Source organism: Vicugna pacos, chromosome 8 (assembly GCF_048564905.1).
Source record: "Vicugna pacos chromosome 8, VicPac4, whole genome shotgun sequence".
NCBI classification, from domain to species: Eukaryota; Metazoa; Chordata; class Mammalia; order Artiodactyla; family Camelidae; genus Vicugna; species Vicugna pacos.
In genome coordinates this window covers 28,350,611-28,367,173 of record NC_132994.1, presented here as the reverse complement: position 1 = coordinate 28,367,173, position 16,563 = coordinate 28,350,611, and the positions used below count along the sequence as shown (strand labels likewise).

Genomic DNA, 16,563 nt, shown 5'->3' with positions numbered 1-16,563 from the left:
AGTATTCCATTGTATAAATATACAACTTCTTCTTTATCCAGTCACCTGTTGATGGACATTTAGGCTGTTTCCATGTGAAACCAGGATCTTGAAGAGATATCTGTACTCCATGTTCACTGAAGCACTGTTCACAATAGCTAACATATGGAAAAAGCCTAACTACCTGTTGATGGATGAACAGATAAAGAAAATTTGGTGTGTATATAAACTATGGAATATATTATTCAGTCTTCAAAAATAATGAAACCCTGCCATTTACAACAACATAGATGAACACATAAGGCATTAAGATAAGTGAAATAAGAGAAAGAGAAAGAAAAATACTATATGATCTCACTTATGTGTGCAATGTAGAAAAAAAAACGTTGAACTCATAGAAATAGAGTAGAAAAGTGGTTGTCAGGGGCTGGCAGATGGGGAAAATGAGGAGAGATTTGTAAAAGGTTACAAACATTCAGCTGTAAAATGAATAAGGACTAAGGTTCTAATACACAACACGGTAACTATAGTTGATAATACTGTATTGTATAATCGAATTTTCCTAAGAAAGTAGAACTTAAGTGCTTTCACCAAAATAGGTAAATATGTGAGGTGATGGATGTGTTAACTCAATGGGGGGATCCCTTTCACAATGTATGCATACATTAAATCATACACTTTAAATGCATTAAAATTCTGTTTGTCAATTATACTTCAATAAATCGGGGTTGGGGGGGGGACAAAGAGCACATACTGTGTGCATCAATTTAAATGAATTCCAAAAACGAAAGAGATGATCTAAGGTGTTAGAAGTCAGAAGAGTGCTTACCTCTGAGGTTAGAGGGTGAGACTGATTAACGTGACAGGAAGGATTATTCCTGGGTGCTGAAAATATTCTATGTCTTTAACAGGGTGTTGAGTACATAGATAAATACATACATATTCATCAAGCTGTAAACTTAGTATTAGTGCACTTTGCAGGATGCATGTTGTATCTTAATGAAAAGGTTTTTCAGAAGTCATGTGTGCTGAAGCCCACACACATTTATTTATCACTACTAGAAGAAGGACATTATTCTCTACTTAGAAGTTCCAGACTCATCACATGCCTCTCATTGGTAGAAACTAGAATAATACCAGCAAGAGATTCTGGGGAAATCAATTCCTAGGATTCTGGGCCCATGAAACAGGAGATAATACAGAAGGAAGTAAGAATAAATGTTGAGTATCTCTCAAAAGCAAAGAATAAAAAATGTTCTAGAATATGGTACTACAGTACTACAGATGATATTTTAAAACTATTCCTCTTTGAGTATCCTAGGATTCATAATTGAAATCCAAGAGATGTGTGTGTGTGCACGTGTGTGTGTGTGTATTTTAACCACGATAGCTATATGACGGAAACAATATGGTTATCTAGGAACTAGAATATTAATATCATAAGTCCCTATACAATTGTATGATTGAAATATAAACACTCTTAGAATGTAGGAATAACAATTTTAATTAGACTATACTTTAACAGAACAAAGCACAAGTATTGATTGTCTAACAAAACAATTTTTATTGAGGTTGCAGAAAATGCAACAAAATAAAAATAACACATTTTAACAACTTCCTTAACATAATCCATGATATGAAAATAGGTATACCTTATCATGTTTGTATTTTCCTTTTTTATTTACTCTGCTTAGAAACTTAAATCTCTGAATGTACCATGTCTAGCTTCAAGCTTATCAATCCAGTTTTATGACTTTTAATTAGCACATTTTACTAGAGAAATATTTTGCATATTACAAAGTATACTGATATTATCATATATTTTTCAAGTTTTCTTTTCAAATTAAAAAACCCTATGAGAGTCTACAGGCCATAAAGCAATGGTTCAACGTTTTATCGCACTGTATTACAACTACAGAACATATGTTGTTGCAGAGAATCTTAAGTGTTACAATGTACTGTGAAAGTATTTTTTTAAAGACTTGTTGCCTACTCCTCTGCTCATTTTCATCTTTATATAAATACTCTCCCCATGGCTACAATTTGTCATGTGTTCTCTCCCATCCTCTGCTACAGCCCAGACCATATCATCTGACAAGCTAAGCCCCTATAACTTCATTTGGAAGCCTCCAACTGCAGTCTTCCCTCAGTACAAATTTGACAGGTCCCCTTATGAGGAGGAACATAGGGCTACCAACAGAATAAAGATACTCTGCCTCCGTTCGCCTGTCATTTTATCTTTTCCCACCTCTGCTGAGCGTCGGAACCCTAGTTTCACTTGAATGTGGTGTTCTTGCATATCTCAGCATGGTCCGGAGGAGAACACATTCTCTCTAAACAAGTATTCTCCCTACCTTCCTTAAACAGCATATTTTGCAATTTCAAGTTCTCTGGCCATTTCCTTCTGATTTATGGTCAACCCTGTGCTGCATGTGCCATCCAAGAATTTATTCATGAGAACATTTGCAACAGGATTACTGAGGAGGAAAAAAGATACCTTGAAAACTGCATTTACCAACATCAAGGTCGTCTCTCTTGCCATTCTCTTTTTTTAAAACATTATTACCCCCTTACTTGAATGTGATAGCCATTTGACCTTATTCATGCATTATTGAAGACTTTTGTCTGAGTTGGATGAGAACATTTTCAAATATCTTTCAGAATTCAGCACCCCATCCCTCACACCCATCATATTAAGTGTAAGTTTCCTGTGAAAGCTTTTGTTTCTTCATCCCTTCTTGGACTTCCATGGGTTATTTGGTATTCTTCCCCTAATTCTATTCCTTAGTGATCTCTGAACTCATTTAATAACATATTTTCAATTCTTCCCCTCTTCTTTGTTACAGTCATCTAAATCTGAACACCATTCTCTTAAAACATTCAATATTCTCTGCTAGGACATGTTCTAGTATATGTAAGTTGCACTTACTTTCTTGTTTGCTTGTGGGTTTTTGGGGTTTTTTTTTTTGCCTTTTATCCATCTCTTAGCCATATTCTTTCTTTTAATTATTTACGTTTTAATTTCCACTCTCACATTTTTCCATCTATGTTTACAAGAGTTCCCATGATACAGTGGGAAAGCATTAAATAAAGAAGAAATCTGGGGTTAATCCTGGCATATTAACTCTCCCTTTGACCTCAAGCAAACTACTGCCTTCCTGTGGGCCTCACTTCCTTCACTGTAAATGAGAAAGCTGAGTGGGATGCTCTGTGAGGTTACTGCTAGTGCCAGAAATTCTGTAATTCCAAGAAACAGTAACTATATCTATACTTATATGGCAATATCTATACCTACCTATTTCCCTGTTGCATTAGATCTGTTTCTTGGACTAAAATAAAATCAAACTTTTTTCTCCCAGAAGGGAACCCTCCTACACTGTTTGTGGGAGCGCAGTTTGGTGCAGCCATTATGGAAAACAGTATGGAGATTACTTAAAAAACTAAAAATAGTCTTATCATATGATCCAGCAATCCCACTCCTGGGCATATATCAGGAGGAAACTCTAATTCAAAAAGATTCATGCACTCCAGTGTTCATAGCACCATGATTTACAATAGCCAAGATGTAGAAGCAACCTAAGTGTCCATCGACAGATGACTGGATAAAGAAGTTGTGGTATATTTATACAATGGAATACTACTCAGCCATAAAAAGAATAAAATAATGTCATTTGCAGCAACATGGATGGACCTAGAGATCGCCATACCAAGTGAAGTAGGCCAGAAAGAGAAAGAAAAATACTACATCACTTATATGTGGAATCTAAAAATGACATAATTGGACTTATTTACAAAACAGAAACAGACTCACAGACATAGAAAACAAACTTATAGTTACCAGGGGATAGAAGGTGGGGTGGAGGAATAAATTGGGGGTTTGAGATTCACAGATACTAACTACTATGTATAAAATACATAAACAACAAGGTCCTACTGTATAGCACAGGGAACTATATTCAATATCTTGCAGTTCCCTATAATGAAAAAGAATAGGAAAAGGAATAAATATATATACATAACTGAGTTACTATGCTGCACACTAGAAATTAACACTGTAAACTGACTATACTTCAATTAAAAAGAAAAAAAAATTTTTGCCCATTTTTACTTTAACTTCTACATTACTTGCTAAATATTTCTTCTTGTTTTTGGCCTGAACTCTGGAGAAATCAGATTTGTAAACTTTGTAAATATCCTACTCTGCAATCTTCCTGGCAATATTTATTACCCCGCTCAGTTCATGAACACATGTACACACACAGACACACACACACACAGACATACACACACACACACTTTGCTGCCTGTGGACTCATACTGGTCTAAGTTCAAATCCTATGTACATACTTCCCTTTCTAAATACCTCCCTCTCTAGGCCAGTTTCCTCAAGTGTGAAAAGAAAGTAATATTCCTACTTCAGAGCTCCGTTTTGAGAATTAAATAGGATAAGGATACATAGTGCCCCACATGGTGCCAGCACCTAGTAGATCTTAAGCTGTTCTCCTCCTTCTCCTCCTCATTATTTTAATATTATTTCACATGTAAAATGTAATGGACCTTCTTGAGGCAAGTCAACTTCCTCTGTCCTTCACACTGGGCACCAGAACCATGACTCCACTGGAAAGATGGGTCCTTCAAATCCCTGGATCCATTTTTAATAACACCTAGAAGAGTTCTTTGTTTGAAGGTGTTCTGGCAATGAGAAAAGTATTTGTGGGCAATGACTGAATTGACTCTCCATAAAGAAAACTACACAAAGTTTATCATAAGGTGTGAATGTCGGTTCCAGCTCACCTCCTCTTCAGTGAGGAACTGGCATGTCACTTAGCCAGTGTCATCAGGGTGATAACACTTGTCTTGGCCCTGCCTGGAACCTCTTCTGTATTTTGTCACATGCAGATTCCTCCTTGTTTGTGCCTACGGGAACTTCTTTGTCTTCTCACCACTAAGTCCTTGAACCCGACTGCCTCCTTACCCTTATTCTTTGCCTTCTCTTCTGTTATAATGGAAGACATGACCGGCCAACCCTCCACTGTGCTCCAGGTCCTGCTCCCATTCTCCTTCCCAGAGGCTTTTATTCTGCAGTCACCTCTTTCTCTCCTGTATTATTGATTCTTTCTTGACCACACCATTCCCGTCTACCATTGACATGCTCTAGGATAGGCTCTCCTTAAAATGTAAACCTTCTCTGTCCATCCTCCTGTAGTTAATGTCCCATCTCTGATCCCCTTCACAGCAAAACTTGTCAAAAATCTGCTCTCGTCTTCACTTCCTCAACTTCTGTTCACTCTTCAATCATTCTGGCTGCTTTCACGACTGAGTCAGAATTCTACCTCTGGCAATCAGGAAACCATCATCTGGTCAAATCCAAGCCCATCTCAATGATCTTCTCTGCCTTGGCCTCTTAGCAGCAGTCACAGAGCACCGACTTGTTCTTAAAATATTTTCCCTTCATTTCCATGGTGTCACACGATCTTGGTTTTCCTTTTATTCTATCCTCTATCTCCTCTGCTGGGTCATCCTCCTTTCCAGCTTCTAAATAGTGGGGAACCTTAGGGCTCAGTTCTGAGAGGTTTGTTCTTAATCTTTCTGTATTTAATCTCTCCAGCTCCATGGACAGAACTGCTGCTTTTGAATTAACTTCCAAAATCTTATCTCTAACACCAAGATCCTCTCTTCATACCCTTATATTTCTACCTAGATAGTCAAAAGGCATCTCATACTCGACATGTTCTAAATCAGTCTCTTACCATAACCCCCTCAGTTCTTCCAATCTTTCCCATCTCAGTAAATGGCACCATCATCTTTCCTGTTACACAAGAGAAGCACGTAGCCTTACCCGTGAATCCTCTTCCCCCCTCCCCAATTCAGTCTAATTAAGTCCTGCCTATTACTTCCAACTATGAAATATGTCTCAAAATATTCTTTTTTCTTTACCTCTGATGCCACAATGCCCAAGTAAGCCTTCATCATCCTTTCATGTTACCTGAGCAGAGAACTCGTAGAAAAGGGGGACTAAACCGTAATGCTGATATGTTCACATGGCAAGGAGTTTCCCATTCTTCAGCCCTATCTTTCCAGGAAGGAATTTTAATGGATAGCAGAAGTATACAATGTATTATTACACATACTCCATTAGAAGAAAAATAGCAGTGAGGAAGAAACGGGATTACAAATACAAAGAGTACATGAATCAAATAGACATGATACTCCTTTTTTGGAGGGTCCCTAAAGATTGATTGGGAGGAAAGCATAATGGTAATAGTTTAAAAATTAAATTAGAAATAAATCCATGTTCTGAATGTGTTAATCCAAAAGACTCCAAAATGCATCAGCTTTGTCTTTCCAATCTGAATATGTTAAATCTGCCACTTTTTTTTTGAAGGATCAAAATCTTTGTGTTTTCAATATGCTGTGGCAATACATGAGATTTAAGATATCCTTTGATAGAAAATGTCTCCTCATGTGTGAAGTTAGAACTTAAAATAATCCTCATTTGTTCCTCTTGTGTCCCCACATACCCACAGCCCAAGAAATAGTCATTTGGGACATTGTTAGCTAATTCTTTCATGCTCTAAAGTAATAAATTACTAGGACATAAATGCATAATTTAATGCTGACTCAGTTTTTATTGTGGGAGATAGCAAATACCTCTTACCATCTGAGTTACCTTCCAGTCCTCTTACTGGTCTCTTCACTCTGGGGAGCAGGGAGTTACTAATTTGTCTGTCTGTCTGTTTGTTCTGCCTAGCTCTATGCCACCTTTCCAAAGCCTGGCATAGGAGAGATGATGCAACGAAAAGATGGAAAGACAGCCACCCTCCGTGAATCCTCTGTGTACATTTACCTCCGTGGTTGCCTTTCCCTGCTCTCTAGAGAAGACAGAGTCTCAGCTGTGGTTTTCAAATATTTTAAGGGAACTAAAATCTTACTTTGGTTTCTTCCATTGCCATCTCTATTTTTCCAATGTCTACCAACCAGTAATTTTTCTCCTAATCCCCACTTTCCAAGACGACTTTATTTTCCTCCGCTGTTCCTTTGAATATCTCTCAGCCAATCAGAATTCTAATGTTACCCTACTCTATAGTACATTCTCACTGTAGTTTTGTTAAATACATGTGTGTTACTTTACTCTCTTAAGACATCTTTTTAATTCCCTCTTGCTCGACTGTCAGTCTTTCTGATTGTATTTTTCAATTATAGTTCTTTCTTATTCTAAATTTCCACTTCTGTTACAGCTTTTACATTTTTACCCCTATCAAATTCATAGTAGCTCTTAGCCACACCTTTTCTGATCTTTATGTTTTTCTCCCATGAGATTCTTTATTCTTGGCTTATTCAGAAGAATTACTAAAATCATGGCTCCTTTTTTCCTCATGTATTCTCCAAACTCTGATCCATTTTTTCCCCCACCAATCTGAAGCTTACAGAAAATTCATTATTAACAAGGATTTCAATTATCTTAAACATGCCTCTTGTGTTCAATCCAACTGAGTTTCTAATCAGTATTCCCCAGTTGAACAACTCTTCTCAACCCCCTGGGGCAGATCTTCACTGTGATTCTTCCTCTAAGGCATCGCCCCCAGCATCCTCTTAGAGCCTGGACAACTTCTTTCCAGCTTACTCTCAAGCTCCTCCCTAAACTAGTCCTTATTTAAAAAATAAATAAATATCTAGGCCAACTTAGATAAGGTGAGTCTGCTTTCATCTTTTTTTCCCTTCTGTGTCTCTTTTCTACACTCAGCTTCTCACTATCACTCCTCTCTTTTAAAGTCCACATTTGCAGGTAGCCTGGACACTGACAGTAGGCTTGGCTCGAGCTGAGGACTGACCGCCACTGAGACCTCATCACAGGCTAACTCCGTCGGATGGGTCCCCAAAAGAATCACAGTAGCCCGAGCAAATACTGAACTGCTGCCTTTCTCCAACTCCTCCCACACCTGACCTTCCTGAGGTTCTGGCTATAGAATGAAAATTGGAAGCTCTGAAAATTGTTTTAGGGGTCCTGAACTCTTAAGTCCTGGTATTTTCTGTAAATTAAATGTGCTTTGCTTTTCTTACTCTTTGTTCTTCCTGTACCCCTCATCCTGGGGGCAGTCACGCAGCCTCAGCAGAAATACAAGCCTCTCACATGAGCAGAAGAGGATCCATGAACTAAATTCAGGAGGAACTCTATTTGAACTCTGTTTGCTCTAGTACTTGTAACGACTTCTAACCTGGAAATTACAGGGGTCTGCTGTGATCGAGTCTGGCAGGGTATCACAATCAAAGAAACACAGCCAAACAAACAAGAATAAATAAAAATGATTTAAAATCTACATCCGTCCCTTAAAAAAGCCCAAAAGGCACAGGACAATAGCTTTAAAATCCTTTCTAGTCATCACCGCTATGCTGGATACTCTTCACATAGGCAGAGATTCTCACAAAAACTCAACTCGCATTTTCTCTCTTTCCATATTTTCCCTATTTCTATATTTTTTCTCTGGCTAAAAGTCACTCCTTCTTTAGTTGATGAATGTAGCAGTCCCCTTTGTCTATGCACCACTTTCCAATTTCACTACCTTCATGCTCATGCCATGAACTTCATCCACTATCTCTTCCCCAGGAGCCCGAGCTCTCCCCTTGTGAATTCTCCAAAGTGCAGAGGAAAGAGGTGTGGTGCATCTGCTTCTCTCACAAGAACCACTGCATCACCCAAACTCTGTATGAAAAAGGAAAGCCCATGAATGACCCATTAATGAAGAATGGATACCTTCCACCTTTAAAGGGGGCACAGGAGTGAGAAAACCTATAAATATGGTGAAAATCTTATTATATTTTCTTTTTTCAAAGTTCAAATCCACATTGCTTGACTGTCTCCTGCACACACACACACACACAAAATCTTGAGATATTTTCTGACATACTTCTCCCTCTATGATGTGTTTACAATGTAACCTTTCTACATAAAGGTCTAGAATTAATCAGCATATGGACCTAGCGTATACAAAGCACTTCTGGAATGTGTTAGTAAAAAGAACCACTAGCCTAAGAGTTAGAAGATCTGAAATTAAACTCTGCACTATCACTGGCTGAATGACACTTAACAAGTCACCTGCTGTCTTAGCTTGGGTTCTCCAGAAGCAGACCCTAAGACAAATATTTAAGAACAATGAATTGACTTAGAAAATGATGCCAAGAAACATGAGTAGTTGAGCGGTGAAGTGAGGCAGAGAAAGGAAAGAAGTGAGTAACAGACATACTATGAATTGAGTTACCATTGTGGCAACTGGTGCTCAATCCCGCTGGGAACTCTGGGAGACCATATAGCAGACACCCTCGAAGTTATCCCACTTCAGGATGAAGGAGATGGGGTATTTAGACAGTAATTTCTATCAGACATTGGGTAAAAGCTTTTTTGTGGAGGCAGTTGTTAATTCTAGTCTGCCCTTAGAACAGACAAAGAAGGATCTCTGATCAGAGTCAGCACTCAGTCAAAGAGTCATAAATCCTCTCAGTTGGAAGATTTTTGCAGGTGCATGGAAATAATAAATCAAGGGGCTATGAGTAGGACACTGTAGTGCCTTGCTATACTCTTTCGCTTGTACTACTCAGATTCATTCACACCTCAGGAAGGCACTCCATCCTATCACTGATACACAATTTTTTTTGCAAAATTACCTTAGGAATGTTAGCAGAATAAGCTACAGTCCCCACTGCTTCAGCTGATTCCAAGACCATAATTGATATGCATTATCTCCTTTCTTTATCATCCATGCTAGTTTTTTCTTCCTCTTCAACCAGTGCCTCAGCCTCTCTAGTTGCTTGCCTGGTAAAGCGACGCAGACTCAGCCTTGAGGGGTTTGAGCCCTGGCTCCTGTACATTGTCAGAATGTGGCTGTTGCAGTGCCCATTTGAAATTATCAGGCAAGGAAGCACCAAGAGGCCCCTCACTGAATCCCCTGGGCTCTAGACATGCTCTTTCTTTCCCCCACTAGGTAGCAGCAACTCTATCTCCTCTGGATAATCAGGGTCCGTTGTCCGGCCTACCTGTCTACTATTTTGAGAAGCACAAAATTACTAGATGATAGTCCTAACTAAGTGTAATGGAACACTTACCCTGTCCATTGGCAGAAAACTTACTTCCCATTCTGGGAACCAAGACCTCTAATCCAACAGAGTTTCAAGTTGCAGAAACTGGAATCACAAATTCCCCAATCAAATTGATGTTAAAACGGGCCACTCTCACCTTCATCCCTTGGTCCATTTTCCATCTATCAAGGATACAGAGCCACATAATAGCTAGCAATTCAAAGTATGTAATACCTCTTTAAGGAGCACCCCATGGCCACAAAGCTTCCCTCCCCAGCTGGCTTCATAACTGTGCCCTTAGGGACTAAATGACACAGCATTTCATCAGGCCAACAGTTTCTGGGCGATGTATATGATGGTAGAACTAATGGGTCCCTAGGTCGTATGTATGTTCACTGTTGAACCTCGAACCCTGTAAGTGCTTCTCCTGATCCAAGCAATGTCATGTGGGATTCCATTATGATAAATCAGCCACTTTGTAGGTCCTCTGACTGTGGTTGCTGAACAGGCAAAAGGTCACATTTATCGTCAATTTGAAAGCAAGCTGGCAGGCACAGAAATGACAAATGCCAAAGGGATATGGGTGGGGTGCTGACATTATCCGCAAACTCCCTGAATCTGTCTCCTCATCTATAAATTGGACCAAACAGCAACATACCTCAAAGGATTTCTATGAGGATCTCCTTTTGAAGAAATGCAAGCTATAAACATTCAGTTTTTTGATAGAAGCTATAAAAGAAATAAATATCATCACTTTAGCCTCCAGAAAATGAGAATCTATCTTGAGTTATCTTTTACATTATATTTCATACTTAGCCATCTGTGGCTAATATGTGATTTTAAATCTAAGATATAAAAATGAGGAAACTAAAAAGAAAAGCTATCAATTTACAAATAAAAAACCAGAAAATTAAGCTTTCCATTTCCAAAAGGATTGTTGCTATTAATAACACACAGAAAAGAAACTAAGAATAATTAGTTCTTCAAAATAAAATCTGTAATGAAATATTTGGGCAATTGATGAAGGGGAAAGTAATTTACTTGCTCATGTTTGATAGACATTTTAATCTAATATATTAAATTAAAGAATTCATTTATCTGAGAAAACTTTATCACTGAATGATACCCTTGATTTCAAAGATTAATAAAAGTAAACTTTAAAATAGATTTTAAAATATTATTTTATAACTTACTGAATTGCTTTAAATGTCTCAGTGGTATTTTCTTTCTACAAAGATCAGCTAAAGATATTTTATACTCAGTAAGCATGTATTCATTTTGTGATAATCAAGTTTCTGTTAAGCAGTATTACTTTTTGTGGATTTTATAGGGAAACCAATGGCACAGCCTTAGGAGCATGAGGCCACATGGTGAGATGCAAGAGCCAGTCTAGTAGAAAGAGAAGGTTTACCAGGAAAGAAAGGGCAGTAGGCTGAGACCGTAAAGAAGAAGAAAGAAAGTTTAATGGTACAGAAAGAGCATTTTTGTACTAAGTTATTTTTATAAGAGAAAGAACAGATCTGCCTAAGTTGGTCCAAATAGTAATGTTCACAAGTGAGATCATCTTGGGGAGACAGAACGCTCTCTCTTGAAAGAATGAGAGTGTCGACTGTCAGATTTGGTTATCAACTAAATCTTTGAAAAACACTTATTTTCAATGACAGACAGTTTCTACTGGTATAAATTTTCTCTATTTCTCTTTCCTTTTTCATTTGTTATTATGGTTAATTGTAGTTGCTTTAACTAAAATATATATGTATCTTGCTATAAATAAATATGAACAATAACTTTTATGACAGTACTATAAAGTCGGTCTGCATATTCCTGAGGATGTTCAGTTATTCACTCATAACTAAGGAATATCTAGTATCTCTTCTCACCCAGTGCCAGTCACACATGAGTGAGCACAAAATCTCAGCTGCATCTGAGAAATCTAGTTAGATCCGTCTCAAACCTCAAAGTAGTAAGAAAAATAATGGGCAACTCACACCCGGTAAAAAGACAGGGTGATCCTTCACATCCTTTGACAAAGGGCAAACATGAAAAGAAAAAATGCATTAGTAACAACAAATTCCTGTCTCAAGGCTTAGGGCTGGACAAACCAGGACTTAGAACTATACTAACATTCAAGATTAATGTTCCCTTTTGTTCACATGGAGAACACTAGACATGATTAAAGGTCTGTCCCCTGACCACATCCCCCTTCTTGTGCTCTTTCTACAAACAAAATAATGCTTTCCTTCTCATAAGCCTTAGAGATGGCTATATCATAGCCTCATCCTCACACTCAGGAAAAATTTATATAATACTGTAAAGCAGATTGACTTTATGTATTTTACCACCTGTAACATAAAAGCTGATTTTAAAATATATGTAATATGTATATATGTATATATATTCATACTTATATATAATATATACAGTTTATATATGTGATAAGCTTTATTCTTAACTTCTTGATGAGTTATACTTTTCTTCAATCAGCACAGAAGTATTTCTATGCAGTATTTAAAAAAAGAAATCTAAAGAAAATAATACTTTTGGCAATACCAGGAGGAAAGTTTATTTTTTTCCATTACAATGCACAAATGCAGAGTTTATTTTCTTTATACTTGGATGATATTTTAAACATTATTTTTCATAGTACCTTAAAAGAAATGTATATCTCAAGGTATTTAATGATGAATGCAATCCCCAAAAAACAAGGATATATGCAAAAAGGAAAAAAAAAATAAAATGTTTAAGTAGAGAAACAAGTTTTATGATTGCCAGAACAGAAATCATTTTTAATTAGAAGGTAATGATTAGAATCAGAATTCCAAACCCCTGGTCTTACAGTTTATAGTAACATAATTTTCTGTGAAATCTAAATACCTAGAAATTGGATTAAATTCTGTCAAAATGGAAAGCTAGACCAAATATTTTGCCAGAAAAGGATGTTCAATTAAACTTGAAAGCTTTAAACTGACCACCAGTAACATTATAAGAATTGAAACACTTCTGGTCTATTTAAAGGAGAATATAAAAGAATTAAAAGACATAGTTTCTGCATTTATGGTATTTGGAGAACTATTATTTCATATGTTTATTCTATTATGCTTTCTTTTCTTTTCTTGCTTAACAATTTGATTTAGACTTAATTTACATAACTGACAAGATATTCAGCTAACGTAATCACCATACCACAATTCTAAATATCAAATATAAACAGATATTCATTTTCCCTACTTGTTTCAAACACCTGGATTTTCAAAGACAGCAAATTTCAATGCAAAGGAAATTCTGTGCACTAAAAATGCCACCTTTATGTAATACTGCTATTAAACACGTACTACAATCATCTTATAAATTTACAAGCCTGTCTTAGAACACTTTAATTAATGGATACCTAAAATGTTTAACAAAAAAATTGTAATTCTAATTTAAATTCAAATATCTAAAACTATCTTAATAAGTAAACCTAATAAAGTAAATGTATTAGGGTTCAACAGTATGAATGTGCTCTGAATATTCTGAATTCTTCTCAAATGACTATATTAAAAAAAATGAAAAAGAATGGAGAATAGGATGGGAAAGGAACTAATATTTATTGAATGCTTTCCTCTGTGTTTTTCTGTGTTCAATGCATTACATAGATCATCTTAAATAGCAATTGTCTTCCCTTCTGTACTCTGAATCAAGGATTGGCAGATTTTTTTCTGCAAAGAGTCAAACAGTAAATATTTTAGGCTTTATTGGTCTCTGTCACAACTATTAACTGTCAGTGTAGCATAAAAGCAGCCATAGATTGTATATAACTAAATGAAATGCCTGTGTACCAATAACATTTTATTAAAACTGAAATCTTGGAGTATCATGTAATTTTTATGTCAAAATATTTTTATTCTTGTGACTTCTTTGAACTATTTTTAAGGTAAAAATTATTCTTAGCTTGTGAGTTGTATACAAACAGTTATTAGACTGGATTTGACCCACAGCCTGCAGTTTGCTGACCTCTGCTCTAAATCTACCTCAGTATGATCCATATTTTAACAAATTAAAGTATTGGTATTTTACCAAGCTAAGTTAAATTGATGGTTTAATCAAAGATCTTTTTACTTTTATTCATCTGTGATGCCTCTATGGGGTATATCTGCTTATGTGTTGATTTTTCGTCACCCAAAACAATCCCATAAACTTGGATAGAAATTTACAGCTAAAATCAAGCTGAAATGTTAAAATTTTAATTTCATTAATTTAAAAATTAAATTTAAAATGTCATGCTTATTGCTCTACAATGAATGCTAAAGTACTTTTTAAAACATAAAACTTAAAAAGATGATTGGTACGACAGTCAAAAAACTGTATTTCATACTATATGGAAAAGTACGTTCATTTAGATAAGTTGTGAAAACAAGCATGAATTCAAAAACACTTGAGGTAGGATTCAGATCAAGATGACAGAGCAGAAGGACACAGAACTCACCCCACACACACACACTCAGCAAAAATACATCTATGTGTGAAGCAATTCTCATTGAAAACTAATGAGAGCCTGGCAGAAAGAATCTTGTACTACCAAGGCTGGAAGAAGAATCGACATGGAATTGGGTAGGAAGGGAAAAGGAGCAATGAGGCCAGGACCTGTGCCCCTGGGAGGGGACTCAGAGAAAAGGGAGATTACATGGGAAGAGATCTTCTCTGGGGAGTGAGTGGTTTGAGCCTCATATTGGGTGCCCCAGCTCTGGGGTCCAACACAGGGAAGACAAGTCCCCTTAGCTGGTTAGAAAACAAATGAGACAAGCAGAACCTTGACCCCACTCCCGAAGGGCATGCAGACACTTGCTTACTCCTGAAACAAGATGTAGAGAGTAGATCAAAACTGCATGTGACTCAGGCCGGTTTCCTGTGACTGTTCTGAAGTGCAGCCCAGCCTGAGCCAAGCACTCACTCCAGCCCCACTTGCTTTGCAGTGTAGCTCCACACTAGGGCAAGGGCTGCCAAGGGTGAAGGGAATGCTCAGCTGTGAGGGACGGAGCCAGCCCAGACTGGGAATAGAATCTGAACGGGGTAGGGCTTGGGGCTGTCATCACTGGCAATTACAGAGGCAGTGCATCAGAAGCAGACCTGGACTCTGTCTGCAGCCAGGACAGTCACAGCCCACTCCCAGACTCACGCTGAGCCCCTTTCCAGGCCCTCTTGCCTCAGCACTGCTCCCCTCTAGGGCAAGGGTTCTGGAGCTGGGACAAGGGAGAACACACACTTAGAGGGAACAGAGCCAGGTCAGATCTCAAGGTTTCTGTTCCAGCAACCTGGGGCCCTACTCATCCCTCAATAGGGTAGTGTTGGCCACTGAGCAGGGGAGAAGCCCTGGCTCACCCCTGGCTCTGGTTTTAGCCCTGCCATCTCCAGCCTTCCTACCAAAGTGATAGCTGCCAGCACACCCTGGGCAAAGATGTGACTTATGTTCACATCAAATCCAGGTCTCCCACCAAATCCACTAGGCACACACAGACTGTATAGTGACACTCCCACACAAGGACATCCTTTCAAGACTGGAGTAGGTCACTGATTTCATAAACACAGAGAAAGTTAAACAAAATGAGAAGACAGAAGAATTGCTTCAACTAAAAGAGCAAGAGAAAACTCCTGAAAAAACTAATGAAGCAGGAATAAATAACTTACAATAATTTACTAAAGAGTTCAAAGCATTAATAATAGAAATGCTAACTGATTTAGGAAAAAGAAGAGATTAACACAGTGAGAATTTTAAGAAGGAACTAAAAAAAAAAAAAACCCAGTCAGAACTGAAGAATAAAATAACTGCAATGAAAATCACACCAGAAGGAATTAACAGCAGACTAGGTGATACAGAAGAATGCATAAGTGATCTGTAAGATAAAATGACAAAAAGCATCCAATCAGAACAGGAAAAGAAAAAACGCATTTAAAAAACGAAGAGTTTAAGGATTATCAACAATCACATTATAGGGGTCCCAGAAGGAGAGGACAGAGAGAAAGGGGTAGAAAATGTATTTGAAGAAAATATGACTGAAAACTTCCTGAACCTGAAGAAAGAAACAGATATCCAAATATAGAAATAAACAAATAAACAGAAAGTGGAAAAGATCAATGAAACCAAGAATTTTTTTTTGAAAAGAAAAACAAAATTGAGAAACCTCTAGCCAGGTTTGTTAAGAAAATAAAAAGAAGAGAGCGAATCCAAATAAAGTAAGAAGGAAAGAGGGGAAATAATAACTGATATTACAGAGATACAAAACAGAGATGCTACACACAGTTATATGCCAACAATTTGGACAACATAAAAGAAATGGACCAATTTCCAGAAATACACAACCTTCCAAAATTAAATCAGGAAGAAATAGACAATCTGAACAGACTGATCACTAGAAGCAAAATTGAATTTGTAATACAAAAAATTCCCAACAAACATAAGTCCAAGACTTATATTCATAGGATAATTCTATCAAACATATAAAGAAGAGCTAATACCTATCCTTTTCAAAATATTCT

At 37.2% G+C, this 16,563-nt stretch overlaps 1 protein-coding gene across 4 annotated transcripts in view; it reads right to left on the bottom strand.

Moving 5' to 3' along the window:
- Nucleotides 1-16,563, bottom strand: part of GRIK2 (glutamate ionotropic receptor kainate type subunit 2) — a 933,693-nt gene that overhangs the window by 688,719 nt on the left and 228,411 nt on the right. Inside the window, exon 5 of one of the 4 annotated variants that reach the window (XM_072965660.1) lies at nt 10,709-10,779. The exons of the other annotated variants lie outside the window; for them this stretch is intronic. The gene's annotated coding sequence lies outside the window, so the exon portion shown is untranslated. The remainder of the gene's footprint in view (nt 1-10,708; nt 10,780-16,563) is intronic. 4 annotated transcript variants of the gene reach the window in all.